The sequence below is a fragment of the Mustela lutreola genome, chromosome 1, assembly GCF_030435805.1.
Source record: "Mustela lutreola isolate mMusLut2 chromosome 1, mMusLut2.pri, whole genome shotgun sequence".
Lineage (NCBI taxonomy): Eukaryota > Metazoa > Chordata > Mammalia > Carnivora > Mustelidae > Mustela > Mustela lutreola.
Genome location: NC_081290.1, coordinates 269,198,329 through 269,221,241, shown reverse-complemented (window position 1 = coordinate 269,221,241; position 22,913 = coordinate 269,198,329).

Here is a 22,913-nt window from a genome sequence, read left to right as displayed (position 1 = left end):
AAAGGACGAATATCTATATATATTCCTATTTGATGACTGTACTTCTCGAAACAGTAGCTCAGCTTAACGCACCATTTATAGCTGAGTAGCTGAGGAGAGGAGCCTTGGAGGGCTGGGCGAATCCAAGAGGAGGACTGAGGTGTGATGAGCGCAGGGTAAGCAGTGGAGTCTGATCTGCGGTTTCACTTTGCCCACGTTCCCGCCCGGGGTCAAACCGCAGTCTAGAGCACCTGGTCTTCCTCCTGCCCAATCCGCAGAGAGCTGTCGGTAGCGCCAGGCTGCGTCATGACGTCACGACGCTGCGCCCCTCCCCTCATTCCCTGTCATCACGTAGGCATGTTGTCATCTCCTGTCATCGTGGGAAGGGTGAGTGCAGTGCAGTAAGATATTCGGAGACTGTATTCCCATAAAATTTATTACAGTATAGTTGGCCCTTGAACAACACGAGTTTCAACTGCATGGGTCCACTTGCGTGCGGATTTTTTTTTTTTTTTTTTTTTTTTTTTTGGTAAGGCCGGTCCTGCAAATTTTTTTCCTCTTCCTTATGATTTTCTTTCTCTAGCTCACTTTATTTTAGACGACAGTATATCATACAGATAACATACAGCAGATGTGCTGAACGACTGTTTGTGCTATCGGTAAGGCTTTTCTGGTCAGAGGTAGGCTATTACTAGTGAAGTTATATGTGCATTTTCAACTGCCCAGGGGGTCGGTGCCCCTAACCGCCCCCCACCCACACATTTTGTTAAAGGGCCAACTGTATATTGTTATAATTGTCCTTTTAAAAAATTAGTCATTGTTGTTAATCTATTACTGTGCCTAATTTATAAAACAAAAGCTATCCCAGGTATGTATGTATATATGTATATCAGAGGTATATTGTAGGAAAAAACACAGTATACATAGGGTTTGTGACTATCTGCGGTTTCAGGCGTTCACTGAGGATCTTGGAATGTATCTTCGGTGGATAAGAGGGGACTGCTCTAATAGAAATAAGAGCTGGGGGCACCTGGGTGGCTCAGTGGGTTAAGCCTCTGCCTTCAGCTCAGGTTATGGTCTCAGGGTCCTGGGATCGAGCCCCACATCTGGCTCTCTGCTCAACAGGGAGCCTGCTTCCCGCACCACCCCTGACCTGCCTCTCTGCCTTCTTGTGATCTCCCTGTCAAATTTAAAAAAAAAGAAAAGAAAAGAAATAAGAGCTGACACTCAGTCTTCACTATGTACCAGGTCATATGCTATGTTACACGCATTATTTCATATAATCCTCCTTACAATTCTAAGGAGACGGTACTACTGTCACCATTTCACACATGAGCAAAGGGAAGAGTGGAAAGGTCAATACACTGGTCCAAAGCCATGGCGCTGCTAAATGTGTGACTGATCTAGAATTATAACTCAAGCCAGTAGGTCTCCAAGCCCAAGAGCTTAACCACTATAGCTTAAGTTCTCCCCAAGGGTTGTATGACTTTCTGGTATGTATGCCATTTTAAAACATTTGCCTGTAATTACAGTATACTTTTGAGTAAATCATTTTTAAGCTTAAATTAATAATTATTAATAATTCAGGACCATTTCTTCCCCAGTGTTTAGACTCTTCTCTTGGTATCTCTATTAATTTCCTGTGGTGGCCATAGGTGCCACAAACTAGATGGTTTAAAACAGCAGAAACTTATTTTCGTCCAGTTCTGGAGGCTAGAAGTAGAAAATTGAGGCATCATCAGGGAGGGCTCTGCTCCCTCTGAAACCTGTAGAGAAGAATCCTTCTCACTTTTTCTTACTTCTGGTGGTTTGCTGGCAATCCTTGACGTTCCTCAGTTTGTAGCTGCACATCTCCAATGTCTGCTTCTGTCTTCACCAAGCATTCTACCCACATGTGTCTGTGTTTTCTCTTCTTACAAAGGCACAGGTCATAAATAAAGGATATGTATTGGATAAAAGGCCCACCCTACTCTAGTATGATTTCATCTTAACTAATTACATCTGCAATGATCCTCTATCCATATAAGGTTACATTCTAAGGCACTGGGTTAGGACTTCAACATCTTTTTTTGGGAGAGTGAAACACAATTTAACCTGTAAGAGCATCTCCTAAGGCATGTGGGTTCCAGAACAAAAGTGCCAGGGTTCCAATCCTGGCTCTGTCACATAAGCTGGGTGACTTAGAACAAATCACTTAGACTGAGCCTCACTTTTCTTCTTTGTCAAGCAGGAGAATCTCATGGGAATGTGTCATTATATGTGTCATTAATACATCCTCGGCACCCACCTAGAATGATGTTGTAATAGAAACGCTGGTGTCCCTCCGAGGTCCCTCTTTACCAGCTGGTGCCCCCATTCCCATCCACTGTTAACAGCTTACCTCAGTGACCTTCTGTGGAGACTGATCCTCAGCTACAGGACCATCTTGTTGGAGATGGCTGGGACGTTGATCTGTCCTGCCTGGTTCACTGACCAAGGCTATGCTTCATCTCAGCCTTTATCTCGGCTCTTTCCTAATGTTTACTACCTTATTGGTCCTTCCTGAGAGCATGGCCTTTAAGCATCGTATGCATCTGAAGCCCCGCCCCATGTTCTGCTTTTCAGGGACTCTATTTGACATGAGTGCCCAGGATGAACGCTTCGGATTGATGTTATCATTTTCAAGGAGCCAGGAATTTACCTCCCAGTCTTCCTGCATTTTCTGTGACTTGGTACTGCCATTAGGTCTTATTTTTCCTGCAATTAATCTTGTAATGTCAAGAATGGTCACGTTTTCCCCATACACACTGACTGGTTCCTGGGTTGAGCTGCTCAGGGGAACCAGCTCCTTCGCTGCTGCTGGCCACCTCTCAGAGTGTGTGCAGACCCTGAAATCTTCAACCTGCCTCCACTCCGACTGCCACATTCTCTTCCTTGCTTCACAGTGTCCATTTCTGAGAAGTGAGCCCATTTCTCAGCACTTGTTACTCAGTCATTTGAATAGAGAGCCAAGTCTGCTTTATAGTAGGATCCAGGGATTAGTAACTGTTTTTGTGTCAGCCTAGCACAGTTCTACCTGTCTACCAGTTCTACCAGTTGCGGACACCTTAGCCCCGCCCCTATTACTGTCATCATAATAGCTATACTTGGTGAAAGATTAAGGTGTGGCAGGTGTGTGATAGACCATATGTAGTCTATATAATAACATGGAAATCAGTTTTATCCCTTGAAAACTCTTTCAAAGGGAGAGTGACATCCTCAATTTACTAACAAAGTGCAGATGGCCAGAGAAGTTACATCACTTACTTGTGGTTATGCAATGGTTAAGTCAGTCTCTCAACTGGGATGATCTGGTGGGGAGGCAGTGTAACTCTCAAGCTCTTTGTTGAAAGCCCATTCTCTAAAGCACTCACACCACAAACCACTGATTTTCTCCTTGTGAGTAGCACTTTTAATAGCTGGGGTCCTATTCCCTGCCTAGCAAGGTGAATTGATATCTTAACTCCTTGAATTTGTCCCTTTCCTTTTTTCTCCAGTCTGGGCTTAAAGTTTTTTTCCTAAGTTTTTGCTTCTATCTGCCATCTGATGCTGCTTTGGGCTTCTGCCCCAGCATCCCTGTTCCAATCCCATTCTTCAAACCCCAGGCTCACATATTCATGCATATTATTCACCCATTTCCTTTTGTCCCTAAGATTTCATCTTCTCCAGCATTCCATTTATATCTCTCCAGTTCCAATTAATCACAAAATTTGCATTTCAGACCCACATTTAAATCAAGGCATATGTAATCTTCTTTTTTATTTTTTAAATGTTATGTTAGTCACTATACAGTACATCATTAATTTCTGATGTAGTTAGTGTTCCATGACTCATTGTTTGTGTGTAACACTCAGTGCTCTATGTATTATGTGTCCTACTTAATACCCGTCACTGGGCTAAATTACCCCCCCACCCCCAACTCTTAGTTTGTTTCCTGGAGTCCATAAGTCTCTCTTGGTTCATCACCCCCTCTGATTCCCGCCCCCCCTTCATTTTTCCCTTCCTTCTCCTAATGTCCTCCATGCTATTCCTTATGTTCCACAAGTAAGTGAAACCATATGATAATTGACTCTCTCTGCCGGACTTATTTCACTTAGCATAATCTCCTCCAGTTTCATCCATGTTGATGTGAATGGTGGGTATTCATCCTTTCTGATGGCTGAGTAATATTCCATTGTATATACGAACCACATCTTTATCCATTCATCTGTTGAAGGGCATCTCAGCTCTTTCCACAGTTTGGCTATTGTGGACATTGCTGCTATGAATATTGGGGCATATGCAGCCCTTCTTTTCACTGTATCTGTGTCTGTGGGGTAAATACCCAGTAGTGTAATTGCTGGGTCATAGGGTAGTTCTATTTTTAACTTTTTAAAGGAAGTTCCACACTGTTTTCCAAAGTGGCTGTACCAGCTTGCATTCCCACTAACAGTGTAAGAGGGTTCCCCTTTCTCCACAGCCACTCCAACACTTGTTGTTTCTTGCCTTGTCAATTTTTGCCATTCTAACTGGTTTAAGTTGGTATCTCAGTGTGGTTTTGATTTGAATTTCTCTGGTGGCTAATGATGATGAACATTTTTTTTTTTTCCTGTGTCTGTTAGCCATTTGTATATCTTCTTTGGAGAAGTGTCTGTTCATGCCTTCTTTTTGACTGGATTATTAGTTTTTTGGGTGTTGAGTTTGAGAAGTTCTTTATAGATCTTGGATATCAGCCTTTATCTGTATTGTCATTTGCAAATATATTCTCCCCTTCTGTGGGTTAAGGCATATGTAATTCTTAACTTGCCATAGACTTTGAGAAGGGACTATACTAGTCATGTCATTTATCATATTTACCGATAACAATGCCGTGGGAAGATTTCATTGATTAAGCTCTGAAACAAAGCCTCTTTCTTTCTTCCTGGTAGCCCAGCCATTCATTAGAATTAGATTATTTTGAAATAATCACTTTGTAGAATCTGTGGCAGATTTCTGAGTTTCTTAAGAAATTGTGGGGGGTCCCGTGAAATTACATAGAGAAAGCTTTCCACGTGGAAAAATCCACTAAAGAACTCACCACTTGCAACAGTTCCCAGTCAGACATCCTTCTCTGATCAGCTCTAGCCTCTGTCCCCTTTTATTTGTGGGCAGCTGTCAGACTCTTGATGATTTATGAAGGGTAAACATCTGATAACTGCAATTCAATGTAAATCAATTGCAAAGTGAAACTGGGAATACTGCAAAGGGTGTAGGATTTCACAAAGTCAATGGAATTGGTGTTGGAAGGCTGTCTGAATCACATGTGTTCTGTTTGGCAAAAAGGATTGGGAAGAATGCTTAAAAATTGAAGCAGTCAATGATGATAAGGATGCCGGAGCTTCTTCAAGAGACAATGCTTAGAATATCAAATGCTTAATAGAGTCCCTTGGGAAAACTGAAGAACACTTTATATTTTCCAAAAATGTCTCTCTTTGCTCCTGCTGTGCAAGTTAAATATGAAATCAAGAATATACTATTGTGCAGTCATACAATTTGTGGAAAAATTATGCAAATGGAATCAATACATGATTTATTCTTTGTTATGGAATAATAATGACCTGAATTTTATTAAACATAGGCAAAAATAAATCAATTTTTACAACTTTCAACTTAAAAAAAATTTTTTTAGAAAAGACTTTTATTTATTTATTTGACAGAGAGAGAAACAGCGACAGAGGGAACACAAGCAGGGAGAGGGAGAAGCAGGCTTCCCACCGAGCAGAGAGTCTGACATGGGGCTCGATTCCAGGACCCTGGGATCATGACCTGAGCCAAAAGCAGATGCTTAATGACTGAGCCACCCAGGTGCCCCAAAGCTTTCAATTATTTTTTTTAAAAGATTTTATTTATTTATTTGAGACAGAGAATGAGAGAGGGAGAGAGAGAGCATGAGAAGGAGGAGGGTCAGAAGGAGAAGCAGACTCCCCACTGAGTGGGGAACCCGATGTGGGACTCAATCCTGGGCCTCCAGGATCATGACCTGAGCCGAAGGAAGTTGCTTAACTGACTGAGACACCAGGCATCCCACAACTTTTAATTTTTCACAGAGAGCCCCTGACAGAGCTGTTTTGTTTTGTTTTGTTTTCCTATTTACATGACATTTTGCTCTTATTTTATACAAGTAGCTTCATTCTGTGGAGCTCAAGGTCAATTACCCTTGGAGATCAGAGAACTTGCCCTCTTAGAGCTTATGGTCTTATGGGGAGGCTTTCCTAACACACCGGGGACAGGACAGTGATGAGTGAGAGGATCCCCTTGGCCAGGTTGCAAATACAATTTAACTTAGGAAGGAGAAGAGAAAGGCAGGAGAAAGTGTCTTCTGCTTTGCCAGATCTTTAGCCTGGCCCTGGCCTGGCTTTCTTTGGCTTCCAAAATGACTCTCTGCTACTACACAAGCCCTTCGGCCCCACTGCTGTCAGTAGCGTGTTGACAAGGCTCTTTTGTCGGCTTCCTGAGGGAGCTCATGAAAAGCGCGTTGGGAATTCAGCAAAACACCGGGGCTCTAACTGCTCCCGAATGAGACAGAATTAGAAAATGGTTTCAAATTGAAAACTTAATTTTCAATTAGTGTACATTCAGGCAGGAGTGGGAGGGATTAGGGGATGGCAGCTTGTTTGGTTAACATGCTTTTCAGAAGACATGCTTGCGAGCTCTTCGTTAGCTTCCTCCTGCCTCCTCCACCCTCCCCCAAGTGCTCCTTGCTCTGTGATTTGGCAGCGGCTGCTCAGGGACCCGCGGCGTGCTCAGTCCCGGACTAACTCCCATGCAGATGGCAGCAGCCGCAGTCACAGGAAGTGGGTTGCAGCCTGTCATCTCGGAGACTGGTTAGTGTGTGTCATCCTCGCTGTGGACCTTGCGAGGCCACAGGTGAGCTTGTCACCTCTAAAGATGCATGCCCTCTGATGACTTTAAAAAAACACATTCAGGAAAAAAAATTTTTTTTTCCCCCTCTCTCCAACATATTTTATCAGAGTTTGAGGCTCTCCACTGGGCAGACATACTCAGTTTAACTTGAACATTTGGGATTTGTGATAAAGGGTGGAGCTGAAGGTGGTCGAAGGGAAGGTGTTTGTTATGCCCCAGTTTTCGTGTCCGAGAGACCACCAAGGAGCCGACACTGATGCAATCACACAAGGGTTTATTTGACAAGCTTAAGCTTGGGCCCAAGTATACCCGACACAGCGGAGTAGGGACTTGAACCCCGAACCAGGCTACAGTCAGAGTTTTTAAAGGCAGAGTAGGGGTGGACTTAGCGATGGGTGAGGACAAAGGGGATGATGGTAGTCTCTAAGGAATTTTGGAAGGAAGGTCTCCAGGACCTAGAGGGGCTAGCTATTGTTGGGAGAAAGGTTATTTATTACCAGTAGAAATAAATATACATCTAAAGGGTCTTTCATGAGACCCTTTAGATGTATATCAGTGGGTCATATGCTTGGGAATGATCACTGACACTATCTTGGAGGTTTAGAGATAAAGTTTCACGTTTCTCCCAACAAGTGTTCTTGTTAGTGAGATTTAGGTTAAGAAGAAATTTAACTTTATTTACATTTCCTTCTGCCTCAACGTCCTTCAGTTTTATGGTGGGGAGGGGGACATTAGGCTTTGGAGGAACTGTGTTATTTGCCTCTGGAAATTGGGCTATTGTTAAATCTCTAGGACATTTGTAAACCAAGGGAAACTCTTGTCTTGCAGGATTGTGATCTCTGCAAGTTAACTATTTGTTTTTCTTTTAGGGCAGCCAGGGGTGGCTGAGGAATGTCACACATATTACAGAGGGGAGGCCAGCGAGTGAGGAGGGGGTGCAAGGTGCCAGCTTTTGCTTTGTGAAGATGGCTGTATTTATGTCAGGGCTAGACTCGAGGTGGGTACAGCCTTGTTTTTCTTGGCCTCTACAATTTTGGATGTAGGAGATGGAAGGGGCTGCCTACTGGGGATGTGGATGGCTTTATTTGTCCCCTAGTGTCTTCCTTCCTGTCTTTAAAGATTTTATTTATTTATCAGAGAGAGAGGGGGGGAGAGAGCGAGCACAGGCAGACAGAATGGCAGGCAGAGGCAGAGGGAGAAGCAGGCTCCCCTCGGAGCAAGGAGCCCGATGTGGGACTCGATCCCAGCACGCTGGGATCATGACCTGAGCCGAAGGCAGCTGCCCAACCAACTGAGCCACCCAGGCGTCCCCCTTCCTGTCTTTAGTTGGGGTTCCCATCTCTCCCCCGCCCACCTTTTCCCAGTTAGAAATATTTTCCAGGTTTAGAGTGTTCTGGCAACCACAGCGGGTTCCCCATGGTTAGCCCTGTTCTCTCCCAACTTTTTGCTACCTGTGGTGAGTTTACTGGGGAGTCAGGATCTCCAGAGTGCTGCCTCAGTTCACACGTGAGCACTTTCAGCACGGTGTGTTTACAAGCACTGGAACTGGAAATCATTAATTCAGTCAGCAGAGCAGGAACTTCATTAGGAACTTCCTTCTGTCATTAGGAGGCTTGAGAAAGTGGGTTGCAGTGACTAAACGCGCCATCTCAGATGCGCCAGGTAGGGCTGCTAGCTGCATGCCAGGTGCTTTTCATCTGTTCGCCTCACTTCCAGCTCGTCTCCGATATGCCAGAGCAGGCAGCGAAGGGTGGAAGGAAGCGTCCTGTCCTTATAACAGACATGGCCGCTGGCTCCACAGATCTGTCACTAGGTAGGGTTTTCTGACTTCTTCTCTGACCTTGGCTCAGTTCCTGGTGACATCTGCTCCCCGCAGATTGGCCTGAACGGATTCCAAGCGCCTTCACTTAAGGCTCTCTCAGTGAGTGCAACCCTAGGCTAATTCCTGCAACCCTTTCTCAAATGGACAGGTGTCTTCAGTCACCTTTGGTACCAGCCGCCCCAAGGTCAAACTGCTCTCCAGAGAAATGACCACTGCTTTTTTCTTTAATCTTATGCCACTGTTTCTTTCATCATGCCAATGAGCAGCTATTGCCAGTTCTCTTCCCCTATTGTCCAAGCGGTAGCCTTCCAGCCTGGTTCCAAAAAGTGCTGGATTTCACCGAAGATAGGATGAGAGGGAGACATGTACTGGCCCAAATGATAACACCAGCTTCTAGACTAACAGAAGGAGAATGGGAAGGAAAAGAAAAGTTTTTTTTTGTTTTTAAGATTTTATTTATTTATTTATTTATTTGACAGAGAGAGAGAGAGAGAGAGAGAGATCACAAGTAGGCAGAGAGAAAGGCAGAGACCAGGCAGAGAGGGGAAAGCAGGCTCCCTGCTGAGCAGAGAGCCCGATGTGGGGCTTAATCCCAGGACCTTGAGATCATGACCTGAGTGGAAGGCAGAGACTTAACCCAGTGAGCCACCCAGGCGCCCTGGGAAGGAGAAGTTTTGAGAAACAACTTCTGCTGCACAAACACCAGTAAATCCTGACAGCTTAGATGTAATTAACTTAGAGAAACAAAACAGAAAACTCAGATTTTGGGGTTTGGATGGGACTTTGAAGTCTTGTAATCCAACCCTCTTGTTTTATAAGCAGGCAACTCTGACTTAAAAAGGCTAAAAAGGGCCAGCCCAAGTGACTAGGGAATGGTAGAGAAAGGTCTCTAAGCCTGTGACTCTTCCTGTCTTGTTTTATTCACTAAATCACACAACCTGTCTCATCTTTCCCTTTGTGAAAGCAGTTGAGAAGCGTTTTTTGTTTGTTTGTTTGTTTTTCTTTAAAGATTTTATTTATTTATTTGACAGAGAGATCACAAGTAGGCAGAGAGAGAGGAGGAAGCAGGCTCCTTGCTAAGCAGAGTGCCCATTGCGGGGCTCATTCCCAGGACCCTGAGACCATGACCCGAGCCTAAGGCAGAGGCTTAACCCACTGAGCCACCCAGGCACCCCAAGAGGGTTTTTGGTGAAGGTGTCAAAAAGCTCACTGACTTATGATTTTTCAAGATACCAGTATGCTTTTTCCCAGGACTTAGGGGTATGTCCGTCAGAACTCTTTTGGGTACAAGAGACAGAAGTACAACTTGTTAGAAAGGAGAGGTCAGTAGCCCATGGAATCTAAGGGAAGTTGTCGTGGAAATCTGGGATAGGGAAAGGACTAGCACATCACCTGCCCTTTCGTTGTTTGTTTTGGCAACTCCTGCATTCTTTCCTGGAGACTGCTTCTTTGTCCTCTTTTTTAGCCCCCTACATGGAAGGAAACCATCGTTATTAATAGCTCTGTGTTTTGTCTTACAGCTCTTACCATTAGAGAGGATGTAATTACACAATCTCTGACCTCTCAATTTTTGGAAAACGTCTGTTTGGTTGGGGCGAGGCAGAGGGGTGATAGGAGACTCAGGTGGCCTTCCCTGAGCCAATCAGTTATAGCCAAGTGGATGAGGTACTATTATTGGCTGTGCTTGGTCAGGGCCTCACCTAGGACCAAATATTAGTGCTCATGGGGTTGGGATCTGTACGAATGTGGCTACTCCCATATAAACCTCATGGTTGGAGTTTCATGGGGGGAGGGTAGGCAGGGAATGACATTTCCACCAGGAAGCAGGGGCTGGGTAGGCAAAATGACAGTAATCTTACCATCAGGGCTAAGCCTGTCTCTTCTCATTGAATGAACCCCATTTCACATGGATCCTCCCCTCAGTGTCGATTCTGAGATGACATAAGGCAAATTTCCGTTTTTCCAGTATTTCCCACCACCTTACCGAATACAAGACAATAGAAATTGGCAAAAATATATGGCACACACACACAAAAATTCCAGTAGAAGTCATCTCATTGGACTGGTCAAATCTGAAAAGGAGAAGTATAAATGTGTGCCCTGCTTAGCCTAATGAACCCAGTCCTTGCACTTAATAATAACAATATATTCTTTACTGTTGAGTTTGTTCATTTGTGTCCATTGCACCCAGTTATGGTTGTGAGTTTCCCTTCAGTCTGTCCTAGAGGACTCAGAGGTCTCAAAGTGATACTAACACCTTTACAGCACTGGTGGGATTTTAGAAAGCTCCTTTTTTCTTCTTCTCATAACAACTCTGGGAGTACAGTGTGTTTCATAAAGTGAATATGAGTTACTGTTACTGTGAAACTCTGAACTTTCCATTCCTTCCCCAGGTTTACATTTGTAGCTTTCCTGATGCAAGGGGGTATTCTTTTGATTCCTGTGATTATTTTATCCTCTTCATTAAAGGATGCACAATTAGATCAGCAGTCAATAGAATAATAATCATAATAATATCAATACTTATTGAGTGCTTACAGGGTGCCAGCTACTGTTATTTTTTTTTTTTTACATGTTTTAACACATCTGATCCTCAAAACAACCACAGGAGTTTAGTACAATTAATATTCCTCATTTGTAGGTGGAGATAATATAGTAGCACAGGTAAGTTAAGTCACTCACCCATGGTCACACAGCTAGAAATTGGCAGAGCTGGGAATGGAACCCAGACCATCTGGGTTTGTGGGATGTGCATTAAAGCATCATGCTATTCCATTTCTTATTAACATATAATGTATTATCATGCTATTCCATTTCTTACATGGCCAGACACTATTATGGGATTTAAGAAGTTTTGGAAAAAACTTGTTCTACTTCCTCAAATATGTTACCTACCTGTAAATAAAGGACTGATCAATTTAAATTAAAGTATCTATTTTACCGTAAAAAGTAGAAATAATCCTGGAACAATATACTATTAATTTTGATTTAGTAAATTACCCTCAAATTCAACAAATACTTCTTAAGTGTCTGTTGTATGCTCTAGCTTATTCACTTGATACAGAAGTACTGTGAAGTGATGGTACAGTCTCCATTTTACACATGAGGAAACTAAGACTTAGCTAGGGTATGTGACTGCCAGAGTCACAGGGAAATAGGTGGGTGAGCCAGGATTTGAACCAGGCCTGCCTCACGATGGAAGAGCTTGGTGCTCGCTGTCATGGTTGTTAATGAAATGAATCTGTGAGATGTTTGCCAGCTGGCAGAATAGATTTTAATAGAGAAGGAAGGTGGAAGGTGTATGACATTGCCTCCTTGCTGGAGAAGAGGTGGGATCCCTCGAAGGGTCTGAGGGGACTGGTGTAGGAAGAAACCACAGGGCAGATGTGATAAGCTATCCTACAGAGTACCAGTTCTCTCCGTTCGCTGCCTGGAGAGAAGGGAAACATTTACTTAGCTCACATTTTTGGAAGTCTCTGGCAATTAGAGTGTTAATATTCTGTGTAGTCACAATTATGCTGTAACTACCAATTATGGGAAAACTCATCATTTTACTGTAATGTAATTACATTAAATAGCACCAGTCATGTCAGTGCAAAGACTGGGGCAGCCTCTAATTATCCCCTGCGCCCAGACACCTCAGCCTGGATCAGGAATAATTGGTGTAACACAGTTTTGCCTTTCAGGGCTGGCCTCAGTTTTCCTCAGAAAAGCTTTTTTTGTCTTCTGATCCTCCCCCGTGTGTGGGGGGGTGTGTGTGTGCGTGTGAGAGTGTGTGTGATATTCGGCTGTGTTGATGATCTGGAAGCAGATGAGATGTTAATGTGCCCAATTTAGGTGTGACTTCGTATTTTCCTCAGTGAGAAAGGATTGGGGAGGAATTTTCTTTTACAGGTTGTGAGCCCCCCTGAGGGCCAGGGCTGTCTTCATTCATTCTTCTCTCACGATGCAGGGGACAGAGAATGAGACTAGTTAACATGTCCTGAGTGTCTCCCTTATGCCAGGGACTGTGCTAATAAGCACTTTACATATATGTTATTATTAATTCTCCAAACAGCACTATAAAGGAGATATTAAAATCCCCATTTAATAGAAGATGAAACTAAGGATGAGAGATGAAGCAATTTGCCTAAAGCTGACGAACTAACAAGTAGTAGAGCCCAGTTCCTTCTTTAGCCAATGCCTGTGCTCTTTCCGCACCTTCCAGAAGGTGGCTGATAAATATAAATATTGCTGGGATGCACTTGGAGCTAGGCTACACATATTTGCATGTGAGGGCGGTCCTTTGCTTCCTGGTCTATTTCATCAACTTTTTCAGAACTAGATCTCTAGTTTCGTTAATTTCTAAAAACTCCTCTTTTCTTTCCTACATGATAAGCTGCATCCAGTTCTTTTCAGTATTTGGAAAGGGCCTTCTGATTGTGTGTATGTGTCATGTACACATTTTAAAGACCAATCAATTGTGAAGTTGACCTGAATTAATATCCTCAGGGAAGACCGAGGTCTTGGAAGGAAAAACCGAACTACTAGGAGGCAAAGAGACCCAAACGTATGATAACTTAAAAATGGTCTTATTTTTAAAATTCCTTTGGTATTTGGATTTGGCAGTGATCTGATCTAAAATTTAGGGGAGTGCAACAGCTGTTGTGATTTGTATTCACTTATAAAAGGAATGATGTGGAGACCCCTGTGGGTTTTCACGTTGTAATAGCTGGGACACTTTGTTATATTGTGCAGACACATAGTGTTTTGGTCATCTTTGATCAATTCCTTCTCACCCTAGAGGCAGCAGAGGCAAGAGTAGGCACCCCCATTTCAGAGGTGGAGACACTGGCATGGGCTGGGGTTGGGGTGAGGGGGATGATGAAAAACCAGATTTACCTTGAAAGGGCATCTGCACGGGTCACTGGTGAGAACTGAGGTCCTGAGAACCCAGCTGATGGATTTTAGTTCACCTTTAAACAGAAACAGAATTTATTATAACAGAGGTTGGCTGCTGACCTGTACCGGCTGTGGGGTTTGGCGTTTCCTTCTGACGGATGGGCCTCACCTTTCCTAATGAATTTTCTTTGCTTATGGTAAGTCTCCTCAGAGAGGTTTTTATTGGTCTCTAAAATCAGAGAAATTTGGCTTTTCTGTTTGGGCATTACGATAGTGAAATTGCAACAGAGCTTCTTAGTTAATTAAAATAGAAGGAGAGAGCCATTACTTTGGAAAACCCTTCAAGTGATTTCACAGAGAGGGTAAAGTGGGATGCCCCTTCCACCAGAAGAGAGGCAAGGCCAGAACCTGGAGGAGAGAGCACTTCAGGAAAATCCAAAGTGGAAGAGCGACCCCAGTGGGATGGTGTGCAGCACTGCTGTGAGTAGTTATTATAATAGTTATTGGAATAACCAAATATCCAGAGAAGGGCATGGAATTTTCAGTTTTAACTTCTTTCCTCTATGTTTTGATCTGATTCAGAGTTTTTGCTCTCCTTTTTATCCTAAAAGTAATCAGTGCTTCTGATAAAATTCAAACAGTTAGATGAGATATGAAACAGGAGACTCCTTCCCTCCCCCTTAACCTTCTATCACACCCTTTAAGTCTAACAACTATAAACGATTTCTTGTATTACCCATCCAAGATCATTTTAAATAAAGGCAAGCAGATATTTATGTGTGCGTGAGTCATGCTTGTGCTGTATTTCCACAGCTGTATCTTGGGCATTGTTCTATATAATTAACAATAGATTTACTTTGTTTATTAAAAAGTTATTGCAAATTGTTGCTATGTATGGATGCACCTCAGCAGGGAGCCTGATGCAGGGCTCTATCCCAGGACCCTGGGATCGTGACCTGAGCCGAAGGCAGATGTTTAACCTACTGAGGCAACCGGGTGCCCCCATTATTTCCATTTCTTATCAGTGAACATTTGGTTGGTGGTCATTTTTTAAAGCGTTTTTAAAAATTGTTGTTGTCATTGCAAGTAATGCTACCCTGCGTGCTTTCTGTATGAGTCCATTTCAGAAACCCAAAGACAGAGCTGGAAATAGCTTTAGAGATCAGTGAATTCAAATTCCTTTATTTGCAGGTGAGAAAATTGAGATCAGACAAAGAAGAGAAGTACTTTCTCAGGATTATACATTCTCTTATAGTTTAGCCATGCATGCAATCCTGATTTCTTGGCTCCACAATCTTCTGTGTCCTGGGATTTAGATAAAAGTGACATGGGGCACCTGGTTGGCTCAGTTGGTTAAACATCTGACTCTTGATTTCAGGTCAGGTCATGATCTAGGGGCTGTGAGATCAAGCCCCATGTGCTAGGCGTGGAACCTCCTTGGAATTCTCTCTCTCTCCCTCTCACTCTGGCCCTCTTCCCCTCCCTCTCAAAAAAAAAAAAAAAAAAAGTGACTTGAATATTCCTTGAAATAAATAGCCTGTAGGCTGAGCTTGCTATTCTTCCATTATGTAGTTTTCTGTTGGGGCTGCTGCATGCATACGGATGCACGTTGTACACTGCACAAAAGCACCTAGGCTAAGAGGTAAGTGATGGCTGAAATCCACAGTAGGCTCTACTTGCTAAGCCCTGAAGTGGGCCTTTGTGCTGCATCAAAATGATTTTCCTTTTTCTCAAAATTGCCCCAAAGCACCTCATGAGCTACCAGTGGTCCTCATTCCTGGGGTAAATACCTAACTCTTGAAAACAATCAGGCACCTTATTTTATCTTATGCAAGGATGCAATGCCATTTATTTTAGTAGAAACAGCTTTCCAGTGTTGTTCACACTTGCTCATGGATGACAGTTTGCACTTGATAGATAATTGTGTAGGAGTCGGGCTACAGCTCACTCTCATGGGTAGGTTAAACATAATAGTTGAGTGTGGCAGATAGAGAGGTCTCTCACGGGCAGAAGGTCTCGTTCTCTCTGTGGTTTGGTGTTCAGCTTTTGGGAGCTAATGGTGTTTCTGTCGTGTGGAGCAACTTGTATGAGTTGCCATTGTGAAGCACATGAGCCTGTTTTTCAGGTAAGTTGTAGGCTGAGCTGTCCCCTCCTTTCCGTTCAGCTACCCTCGATCTTGCCTCTGAGCTACTAACCTTCAGTTCCATGTCACAGGGAAGCTGTTCAGCTACAGACTATTTGCCACAACAGCTCTTGAAAAGTTATTCTACTTTTTTGGACACTGATTCTTGTTTTTGGTATAATGACTCTTATTTTATTTATTTATTTAAGATTTTATTTATTTATTTGACACAGAGAGAGAGAGAGAGAGATCCCACGTAGGCAGAGCAGCAGGCAGAGAGAGGGAGAAGCAGGCTCTCCGCTGAGCAGGGAGCCTGATGCAGGGCTTGATCCCAGGACCCTGGGATCATGACCTGAGCCGAAAGCAGCCACATAACCGACTGAGCCACCCAGGTGCCCCATGACTCTTATTTTAAACCTCAAAACACACTAACAGATGATCTAAGGAGGGATCTTCCAGCATTACATTTATTGGCAAAGATGGACCAATTTACGATTTTAACTAATATATTATTCAATCTGTGTTTGTTTGGGTACCACTGGTCAGAATGAAGTCAATTCAGTTTTTTTTCCCATTAAAATGAATAAAAATATTGTTTTATTTAATGACTCTTCATGTAGTGCAGGATTTTCAGGAGTGAATTGGAGTCATTAAACAAAGGGTCAGTGTAATGGATCATTGCCTGTTGAGGTCAGGGACCATGGCTTTCCATTTTTATGTCAATGGTACTGTATAGAAGCATGTAATAAGCTTTTGGTAAAAGTCTGTAGGATGAATGAGTACATCCTTTTCACAGAAGTGCAGGGGAGATATTTTCCAGTAGAAACTACTGGGATTATGCAGCATAATCTCTCCTTTTCTCCCTGGGTATGGCTTTTGGCATTTTCTTATTTGAATTGGCCAGGAGCAATGGAGCAATCTTCATAAAGGTGGAGGTTAAATGGCACATATTTGCTTGGCATTGGAATGATTTAACACTGTGTCTTGCTCAGGCTTTTTGAGAAAGGCTAAGCCTTAGGTGGCCAGGTGGGTTACTCTGTGAAGTGGGTGGAGAAGGGAATAGCGGAGTGGTTCTGCAGGGGCAGGAATGGAGGAAGCCTGAGCCATCAGGAGGGGCGGATCAAGGTTGTAGGGGGCAGTCATTATATAAAGCTAGAAAGCCATGGAGCGAGGGTGGGGGGGGGGAGCAAGGAAGAGGGGAACCCGTTTTGAGAGATTTCTAGGGAGAAGGAAGAGGAGGGGCCAGGGCCAGCATGCATTCAATTGTGGAGATGTCAGGGGCCAGGGAAGCAGCTCAGCAGGGAGAGGCAGCAAGTTGAGGGCTTTGATTTCCACTGCTTAAGAGAAGTGTGGGAGAGGAAAATAGAGACACAAAGAGGGCTGGAGAGAGGAAGAGAGATGGGCAACTCACAGACGAAGAGAGAGGGAGAGATGGAGGAGGGGAGAATGAGAATAAGCAAGACATTTGGAACAGAAAACAACCAAGACCGAGATAGACACAGAGACACAGAGAGAGTCAGATCGTGTTATTGCTCTGCTGAGAGAAGCGAGTGGAGGAACCAGGAAGTACAGCATGTTATTAAGCACCCGTCTAAAGAGTGGGGGCCCTGCAAAATGTGACTTCCTAGCGGGGAGCGTGCCCTTGTCCTCCAGCTGCCTATGGGCCTCAGGTCTCCGCACACTGTGGTTACACTCCCCTTCTCCAGCTGACTGGCTGCATACCCCTCAGGCTAAAGAGACACAAACCAAATAAAGGCCCTCCTAAGAGGTAAAATGATGTGAGAAGCCAGGCAACTAGGGCCTTGGTTATAACAGAGACACACACACACACCCCAGCAAGCATTTGGAAGTGACAGGAAGGCCGCCACCTTGAAAATATCCTTCAGGGTCTTACATGATGTTGCCTTGGGTCTTCTTTTTAATCAAAACCCATGATGAGGCAGAGAAATTCCTTCTTTCTGGGTGTAGGTTGAGATGAGGATGGACAGTCCTGTTAAATTTTGGAAGTTCATGTTCTTTCTTCTGCTTCAGCTACTAACTGATTGCCTTCTTTGCTACTCAGTAACATGGCAAATCAGAGGTAATGTGCACAGGGAAAAATCTAGTGCTTTCCTTAATTAAAATGTGGTGGGACCAAATGGGACACAGGAGGTGCCAGGAGCTGCCAGGTTTGGTGAGTGGATAAGTTGTCCTGCCCCTGCTGTCCTGATGGAGACCCCATGAAACTAGTGGACAGCATTGTCTTCCATCCCGGCTGGAGACAGAGCAGCCCTGAGGCGGGGGCCAGGGCACCAACCCGCTCTCGAAATGGTTATGAGGAGCTGTATCCACCATTGCCTCACTTCTTGTATCAGAGGAAGAATGGTGGCTGTTTGTAGGAATACGGCGTTTGTGGTTTCAGATTTGAAAGCTTATGTCATTTGTGTGTATTCCTAAATGTGGGTACAAACTGTGAGGTCTGATCTTTCATGGCCCGCAGACCCCAGAAGACCACCAGACATGGATACACAGAAAATAAATATTTATAGTTCAGGCCTGAGAGTGGGAAAGGCTATTTTGTTTTCCATGGGCCAGGAATCAGCTAAAGGAAGGGGCCTTGCAGCCATTCACATCTTCGGATCTTCAATTTCCATTATCAATTAAAAGACAGTAAACTCTTACCCCGAATAGAAGTGCAATTAGATCCAATAATGAAATCATCAAGTACTATTGAGGTGGAACTTGGCAGTAATTAGTTTTTTGATACATAAACACAATTTCCAAATGCAATTTGTCCCTAAGCCCAGGCTGCTGATTCAATTCACTGTGTTTGCTATTACCAGGGAATGTGCGGTGAGGTATATTCCAATTCATCAGGGCTGTGTCTCTCCACAGAGAAAGAATTGAGTTGCCTGACATCTGAAATTACTAGTTGGACATGGAGAGGACGTGTTATGTGACTCTTCTGGGAACTGGGAGCCGAGGGTGTGCTCCCCCCCCCCCACCCCAAATCTCATTGGCATGCGAATCACTTGCGCAAGCTGATCCTCTCTGCCCGCCCTGTCCTTTTTCCGTGTCTGTCTATCTCTCTTCTCTTTCCTTCTCTTCCCAACACTGCCCCATCATTCATTTATTTATGTCTTCATCTATTCAATATTTCCTGAGGGTCTGCTATACTGTGTAAGGTGCTGGGACGTAGCAGTAAAGATAGTAGATGCACTTCCTGCCCTCTAGGGACCGTTAATTTAGTATTCGACATTAACAAAATACTTGTTCAGTTATAATTGTGGTAGTGCTATGAAGGGTCCCATGAAAGTGGAAAATGAGGTCTCTATCCTAGCCTCAGTGTTCAAGGAAAATTACCCTGAGGAATGGACATTGCAGCTTTGATCTGAAGTATGAACAGGACTTAGGCAGAGAATTAGAGAAGACCATTCAGGCACAGAAAAAATCTAGAAGGAAATTTAGTACAATGAACAGGGAAAATGCCAGTGAGGCAGGAACAAAGGCAGGAAAGGGGGCAGATGGATGAGATGATGCTGTGTGATAGCGAGCAGCCAGCTTGCTCAGGGCCTGGTAGCTCTTGTTCAAGATTTTACATTAGGAGTTATTTGAAGATTTTAAAAATAAAGAAACAATATGATCCTACTCTTTAGTTGCCAGGCTCCCTTCAAGCTCAGTAATGATGTACCTCTTAATTGGGAAGCTCTATCTGATTGCTCTTCAAGTCAGTTTCTGAGATTCCAGCTGGGAGAAAGGTATAGTGAATGGCAGACCCCGGACTGGCGACTTATGATGTGAGAATTTCAGTGCTTCACAGCTATGAAGCCCTGGCAATCATAATCAAAAATACTTCAGGCAAAGGTTAAAGATCCATGTTATGGAGTCATTATATGAGAAAGATACAGAAAGATTCTATATGAATGGATGTATTTATAAAGTTTTGGCAGAGGTATTTCCCCCTTGTTGCCCTCCTAACCCAAATCCACCTAAAAAATACTAAGATCATTTTTAGTTTTTCCTTACTCCTTGGGTCATGGAAGGTCATAGGACTGACTTTGGGTTCTTTCTACAAAATACCAGAGTGAAGTGTCTGTTGACCCAGTTTTCTAAATGAATGGTCACTGTACTTTCAGTTGTCCCAGCGTGTTGATTAGGAGAGGGTAGGCTGCTATGACAAAGAGATCCTGCAGGAGAGCAATTACAAGAACCAGAAAGGTCTTCTTTCTCCTTCATACAACAATCCTGATGTGAACAATTCAGGTCAGGGAGAAAGTTCTGCTTCTCTCAATCATTTGAGAGCCCAAGCTCCTTGGCAGTCATTACTGCTTTATCCCCTGAGACATTGTTATCAGCTGCATAAATGATGCTAGGTTGTTGCGACATTGGGATTCCAGCGGGTGAGAAGGTAGGATAGAGCCTCCCAGCAGACATTCCCAGATGTCTTGTGTAGCACACATCACTTCTGCTTGCACAGCATTGGTGAAAACTCAGTCTACGGTAAGAACTTTGTCACCCATGGTACATCTAGCTGCAAAGGAGACCGTGAAATAGAATCTGCATGGCTGGCTGCTGTTCCATTATTATGGAAGAATGGAGAGTGGATTTTGATGGATAGCTCAGATCTCCACCATACCCAGTGTGGTCGATTGAGGGCCAAATGGCTCTAATTCTTCACATCTCCCTATGTCCATACTCTGTGGGATGAGACATTAAAGCTCCTCTCGTCAAGAGATGGAGTCTGTTTTCCCATCCCTTGAATTTGGACTGGGCTTGTGCTTTGCTTTAGTCAATAGAATATGGTAGAAGTGACAGTTTGTCAGTCCAAGCCTGGGCTTCAAGAGAGCTGTGTGTTCTCCTGGACCTCTGTCTCTACAACCAAAGTCATCCTTGACAAGTTCTGATAGCTGGTTGACTCCCAAATGTGTGAGAAATCCAAGCCAAGATCCGCACAACTGGATACCCAGCCCATAGCTATCCATGGATGCCATTAGTGTGTCCTGCTGGGGCCAAAAGAACTCCACAGCTGACCAGGAGACCCTTGAGCAATAATAAATGCTTACTGTTTTTAGCCACTGGGTTTTGGGTAGTTTGTTGTCTCAGCAGGAGATAACTGATACAGTTCTAGATATTTTCTTACTATCATCATGTAGCCTCTGGGATTGATTAGAAAGGAAAGATAAAGGGCATGATACCAATATACAACGATGTTAAACTGGAAGTTTTGATTGAAGTAATGAGATAAGATAACCTTCTGTCACCAAAATAGGTTGTATTATAGACCAAACAGTAAAAGTTCAAGGTAGAGGTCCTAGAAGATTATTTAGAGATCACCAGATTGAGGGCATAAAGGGATATTGAATAAAGATGGGAACTAGTTTCCAAGGATTGCATTCTTAGAGCATGTTCTCCAAAATAGAGGCTACAGGCGAGTGTCTGCTTCTCCCCTCTGATCTAGTGCAAGAGACTTCAGCTGGACTATTTGGAGACCTTGATATGTGTTCTCTGCAGTTGGAGGGCACAGTGGATTAGTCTGCTTCAGTCTTACCCAGGAAATCCAGAGAACAAGAGGTAAAGTGGTAGGTGCTTTGCTAATGTATTTTGGAAACTTGCTGTGTTTTGTGACTGGCATCTAATCCCAAAGCTTTCAAGGTAAAACCATGTGGGAGCATCTAACCCATGGACTGAATGTGGATCTTGTATGCAAGAGAGGCAGTATAAGAGTCAACTTAAGTCTAGCGAAAGCAGGCTCCCTCAAGGGCAACTCTATCTTGGTGGAAAGGAAGCTGGCAGTGGTTGCTGGATTCGTGGGATAGCACAGGGAGTATTTCAGACTGCTGGAATAGAATACATTTGCCCAGGTCGGTGATTCTCGACCAGGGGTGATTTGGCCCTCCAACAGACATTTAGCAATGTCTAGCGACATCCTTAGTTACAGCGAGGGGGAGAAGCTACTGGCTTCAAGATCGTAGAGGGCAGGGAGGCTGCTAAACATCCTTTGATGCAGGGAAAAGCTTTCCACAGCAAAGAATTATTCAGACCCTAATGTCAATAGTGCTAAGATTGAGAACTCTGGCTTAGATCGAGGTGATATTGGGGGGTTCTCTGAAGAATGAGCAAAAGCACCTATGAGAGAAAGCCAGGTTTAAACACGCGTCAGGGTCCGAGAGCACAGAGCCATCTAGAACATGCCAGTCACGCGAACACATTCCTAATCCCCTAACATCTCCAGCTTCCCTGCTTCTACCCTCCAGCTCCCACCTCCCCCCCGCCCCCCCACTGTGGGAGAAGTCAGAAACCTCGATGGTCACGAAGAGGAAATAGGATGGAAGTTGCAGGTGGAGAAGGTGACAAGAAAGACCACAACCCTCTTTTCACTGAGAGTGGGTAGTTTGCAGCCAGTTCCCGCTGAGGAAGAGAGATTTATTGTTACATTGGTTTTGGAGTTTGGAATATTCCACTTTAGAATTACTGAGTCGAGACCGTGTTTATAGCTTAATGTAGCCCTAGGACTCCCTGGAGTGAGCAGAAATGTCTGGGGATCTACTTGAAATTTTATCCGGAGCTTCCTAAAGGGATATGGGAATGAAAAATTAAAAATAAAGTTGTTGATTGCATTCCCTGGGTCCTGCCTATTTTATATACCCATTACTTTAGCAGTTACTGAGCAGCCCCTATAAAAGCTAGGAACTGTCATAGATATTCCCTCATTTAACCATCAAGTTTAAGGAGAGCAGCTATTATTCTCTTAGTGTTTGAAGTGGCATTATTTGTACTTTACAGGGAGGAACCTGGAGCTTGGAGAGTTGAAGTAATTTGACCAGATCGCATGTCCAGGAAGGATTGGAGGGTGGGACTGGAGGCAGGGAAATGCCAAACGTGGTTTCAGTGATTTCCCTCTTGTAGAAACGCATTCACTTCCAGAATCCTGGAATCCCACAAAGTTAGATTCAGGTGCCTAGCAGCATCTTATACTTCCATGTTAACGTGGTCAGCTAAGAGGGCAAGAGAAGGGTTTTTAATGTACTGCACACCCTCTGCCTCCAAGAAGTTATTTAGAGCTGATCTTTCCAGTTTGCGTGTGTGGAGAGAAGAGTCCATAGCTGAGTCCAGATCCAAACAGGTCTCTGTGGAGCTGGTTGAATTAGGCAGGTGTGTGTCCTTTCTTCCGTAGGCTGACCGAATGCCTTCTTCATGGCGCTTATAAGAACCTGCATTACAGCCCAGGTT